The sequence below is a fragment of the Astyanax mexicanus genome, chromosome 2 (assembly GCF_023375975.1).
Source record: "Astyanax mexicanus isolate ESR-SI-001 chromosome 2, AstMex3_surface, whole genome shotgun sequence".
Classification (NCBI taxonomy): domain Eukaryota; kingdom Metazoa; phylum Chordata; class Actinopteri; order Characiformes; family Acestrorhamphidae; genus Astyanax; species Astyanax mexicanus.
In genome coordinates, this window is record NC_064409.1 from 19548456 (window position 1) to 19554212 (window position 5757).

The window sequence follows — 5757 nt, forward strand, 5'->3', positions numbered from 1 at the left end:
GCTTTTACTTTTAGCACCCAGCCACCGAATTATTGTGCGTTTGTCGGGCATCCCACCTCTCCTGTAACTTGCTCGACTTCCCTGTAATACACAAATCATATAGAGTATTCCAGAAATCTGGACACTGTACAGCTCTGGAAAAAACAAGAGACCCAATTAAAAACCTCTGGAATATAATCAAGAGGAAGATGGATGATCACAAGCCATCAAACCAAACTGAACTGCTTGAATTTTTACACCAGGAGTGACATAAAGTTATGCAAAAGCAGTGTGTACGACTGGTGGAGGAAAATATTTTTCCAGAGCTGTTTGTCAGACTTATATGTGCACTTTTTTGGAAGCAATCAAATGAGACAGAATAAGTGAGTGAAATAAGTAGCAAGACTTTATTACCGAAGAACATCCTAATTGGCCTGGCCTTAAACTCAGTAGATCTATCTGTGTTTCTTCTAAGCAGAATTTACACTTAAACACTTTCTTTAATGTATAGGGAATATAAAGGCAATACCCAGCCTGTATTGCCCCTGGTGGACAAAAGACTACAAGACATGCTAAGGCAAGTTTACCGGGTTAAATTCTATTCTTTCATTGGTATTAGCTTTCATTGATAGATAGTACTATTCTAGCTACTATCTGTGCTGCTCTATATACTCACTGTGCTTGGAGTTTGGAATGTTTTTCACTTTATAAATTACATACAGCTCTGGACAAAAGATGAGACAACTTAAAAATTCCTTGAGTTTCCTTAATTTTACTAAATTGAAAACCTCTGGAATATAATCAAGAGAAAGATGGATGAGCCATAAAACCAATCCATCAAACCAATTTGAACTGCCTGAATGTTTGCACCAGGAGTGGCATAAAGTTATCCAAAAGCAGTGTGTAAGACTGGTGGAGGAGAACATGCCAAGATGCATGAAAACTGTGATTAAAAACCGGGTTTATTTTACAAAAAAATTTTTTTGAGCTCTTAAAACTTTATGAATTTGAACTTGTTTTTATTTGCATTATTTGAGGTCTGAAAGCTCTACATCTTTTTTGTTATTTCAGCCATTTCTCATTTTCTGCAAATAAATGCTCTGAATGACAATTTATTTTATATGGAATTTGGGAGAAATGTTGTCTGTAGTTTATAGAATAAAAGAACAATGTTCCTTTTACTCAAACATATACCTATAAATAGTAATATCAGAGGTACTGATTCAGAAACTAAAGCAGTCTCTTAAATAAAGTACACATTTAGAAAACTTATAATAATGTGTATTCTAAAACAGTCATTGATTGGTTATCTAGTACAGCAGAATAGTTGTATCCTGTTTCATTCAGATGGAATTAGAATTGCTGTGTTCGCATAATAGACAGATTGCTCCACCAGGTTCACAGTCCATTTCGGTGACCACATCAAAACACACTTCAACCAAGAGCTCAATTATTTCATAAAAAGCATCAGGATTAGCTTCATGCAGGGCCAATCTGCTTTCCTAATTTAACACATCTCTCCAGTGTTAATAGCTGCTTATGTTCAGAGTGATATGTAGTGTGTGGGTGGGTGGGATATGCATTAGCCATATATTGATATATATACATATATATTGATGTGATTGAAGTGTGTGTTGGTTCACTTGAGTGCATCTACTGTAAATAAACTGAAACAAAATGACGCTATTGCGAATAACTTCCTATAACTTCCTTGCGAAGCTCACTTCCTATAGCTTGCTGTGTATTTTCTTAATGTCCAACAACAGATTTATATTAGTCTTGGAAATTCCAATACAACCCCAATTCCACAACTGAGAATATTGCACTTAAACACAGTTTGACTGTTTTTATATATGTATATACAGTTTTAGAAAAAGTGACCACTTTAAGAGACCACTTAAAAATGATGAGCTTCTTTGACTTTTTTGACCAAATTAAAAACCTCTGGAATATAATCAAGAGACAGAAGGATGATCACAAGCCATCAAACTAAACTGAACTGCTTGAATTTTTGCACCAGGAGTGCAGGCATAAAGTTATTCAAAAGCAGTGTGTAAGACTGGTGGAGGAGAACTGCATGAAAACTGTGATTAAGAAACAGGGTTATTCCACCAAATATTGATTTCTGAACTATCCCTGGGTTTCACTCATTCCTGTTACTGTAACACATTACCCCATCTGAAACATCTGGAACATTCTACAAATCACATCTACAACATCACGTGACATCAGCTGGTTCTTCTGAAGATCGTAGGAAGACTAACATTAAGGTAATATTACATCAAGTTCCATTATTTATTTTTCTGTATATTTGATCTTATTGTAACTATGACTGAGGAGGTCAATCTCAACACTCATTCCTGTTACCAAATTAATAAATTCTTAGATCTTATTATTGTTTTTTTTTTTAAAACACCAGCTTTGGAAAAATCACTAGAATGTACTTAGTGTCCTCATGCGATTAGCATAGCCGCCATTTAGCTATTTTTAATGTTGTTGCTAACTCTATGCTAAAAACGTATTCCTGTTACTTTCATTCCTGTTACATAAAACATAAAGTATCATGAATGAGTGCCGGTAACAGAAGTGAGTTACAGTAACAGGAGTTATTTTTTTTATCATAAATATCAATTATTTGAACATGCAGTCAACCATTTACTTAACAATAAAGGCTTTCTTGAGAGAAAGTTAAGGGAATTAGTGGATTTGCTTTTTTTGTAACCATCTTTTGGATTATTGGACCTTGTGAAAAATTAGGAAAAGCTGCCTGAGTTTGACCAGTACATGTTTTGAATAGTTAAATATATGTGATTTAGAGTTGAAAAATGATAAAAATATAAGTTACAACAAGCAAATGGCACCTATTCAGTGGAATTGCCCTTTTATTAATAGCACTTACTTTTTTAGCCTTTTGTTGCACCATCCTACTACTTTTTTTGAAGATATGCTGCTGCTATCATTTTGCATTAACTAAATTAAACACACGTTTAGCTAATATTTTTAATGAATACGTAAAATGTTTTATTTAAGTTCTACTGTAAATAAAATATGGGTCTATGAGATTTGTGAACCATTGTGTTCTGTTTTACACAGTATCCCAACATTTGTGTAATAGAGGTGGTAGATTTATGTAAATAAATCAGTACAGATTGTTTTTTTTTTTTGGGCATTTGTGTGATTGAGGATGAGAATCATGACCCAGACTCAGTTCATTACTGGGAATAATAAAGAGGATGCGTCCGCTAACACAAGTAGTCATCTCATTATCTGGCAGGTCACAGGGGTTACAAGCTTTGCCTGATGCTCTGAGCAGCCAGTAGGTGACGTTCTGTTCAACAAAACAAACTCAAACGTGTGGTTCCAGGGTCTGAGGTCAGAGGTGAGGAGGGTATTATCCCTCTTCACACTTTTGAGGGGCTTATTGGAAAGAGAGTGTAATTAAAACCAATACAAAATACAACACTATCTTCTACATAAACCATTACAGATACTAGGATTTCCTGATTTTTTATTTTTTTTAGATTATACTACAAAGACAACTGTTAACAGTTATTGATTGTTGACCGAATCAATGGCCTACAGTGTTACCCCGCCCCCAAACATCCTCATACACTTGATCAATCAAACTAATCTAATCAACTAATCAAACACTCGTTCATACACACTCATAGCTATCGAAACTCATTCAATCACACTTTTCCACAGCCCACCAACTAGGAATGCATCTTTACCCAAAAACAAAAACAAAACACCAGCCTTCTTATTCAAATAAATATTTTTTTTAGATTTAGCTTAACATAGATTCACTTTAACAGCTGATTGTTTTATTAGCATCACTAAAAAAATATTTGCCATCTACTCACATCACACAAAAAAATATTTATAGTCAAACAGCAGCATTAAAAGAGAAGAATGTTACTCTATTGATTATTATTGTATTAGATTTTTAGAGTATTTATCTTCTTCTTTTTCTTTTCCTCTTATTATTATTATTATTATTAGTGTCTCCAATAACTGTGTAGTTACACATTAACAATCATGTAATGACAGTGTAACTACTGCTAAAACATGCGCTCTTACCAATGAATTACACTGGTACAGGTTATGTAATTATATATATGTATAAATACCAGTTAGACATACCTAGCAGAATATTTGTATTTTTTTAAACACACACAGTATGACATGTGCAGACTGCGCATTTGTAGTTGGGAGTAACCAACATAAAAAAGAGAGCTCTCTATAGGTGAAAAACAAGCATCTGTGAAGCTGAGAGAAGATAGAAAATTAATCAGAACCATTGCACAAATATTGACCATAGCTAGAACAACTGTTTGATGTTGTTGAATGCCCTAAAGAAAAAAGTTGTCACTGGTGTACTACATAACAGGTGATAAAAAAAGGAAGATCCAGAAAGAACCACAGCAGTTGATGACAGAAAAATAGTGAGTGCTGTAAAGAAAGACCCTAAAATAACTGTTACTAACATCAGAAACAGTCTTCAATGAACAAAAGAAAATAAATTTTAGCAGAAGATGAAATTCACTATTAACAAAGTGAATAGGAAGACCAGGCCAGAATTTACCAAGAAGTACAGAGACAAGCCTTTAGACTGATTATGGACTGATGCGACAAAGATTAACATTTACCAGTGGATAGAAAGGCTAAAGGGTGGAGAAAGAAAGGATCTGCTCATGATTCCAAACATACAAACTCATCTATGAGACACAGTGGAGGTAGTATCATGATTTGGGCTCGCATGGGTTCTTCTGGGATGGGCTCATTAATCTTTTTTTTTTCTGTGAAACCAAACTGATTGTGAAATCCTTTACAATGCAGCAAGATAGTGACCGAAAACCCACTGCAGCCTGAAAAATCATCACAGAATCACAGAAAAATAATCAGTGGTTCACAGACATGATGCAGTTGAAGGATTTGCAAGTAAATATTAAGTCTTATTCAATTTAATTTATTTAAGTGTATCTGTTCCAATACTTTTGCTCATAAAACAAAAATGGGTGGGTTCAGATTGAAGATGCTATCTTCTAAACTGTGTATCAAATCAAGATGTAAATATGTGGAAATAAAATGGAAATAAAAGCTGAAATGCTGATCTTTTCTCTCATTTTAATCTTTTTATGTTCAACCTAATGTTTTCAGTCTACAGAAGAAATAATGGGATTGTTCTCATTGTTCCAATACTTTTGGAGGACACTAAGAGAAATCTAAGCTAATCTAAGTTTGACTAGAGACAAACTGTGATCAAAGATTATTGGGTCAGGTCATGTAAAAAAAATACATCAGGCATGAATCGTGGATTGAACCTACCAAAAGTGCTCCAATTGGAAGAACCGGTGAACCATAGGCAGGGTCAGGGCAGGGTCTACATATGATGCTCACTGATGCTCATGGAGGCTCCACCCACCTCGAAACCTACAAAACTTGAAGGACCTGCGGTAACATTAAGTCTTGGGGCCAGACACCACAGAATACCTTCAGAGGTCAGCGTGTGTTGAGTTCATGATTCTCAAATAGTCTGAGCTGTTTTGTTGCCAGTCCACACAATATTAAGCAATTGTTTTTAATGTTATGGCTGATCAGTGCAAACAGGATTAAAGTAGTTATTTTTTTACTCTATATGGTCAGGACAGTTTTTGGCACATTCAGATAAGGCTGGAAGTATGCAAGTGTGCATTCTGTGGTCTGAGGGCCTCTAACTGGACCAGGTGAAAGGGGGACTGATCAATGCTGATTAATGATTAATGCCATCACACTTGG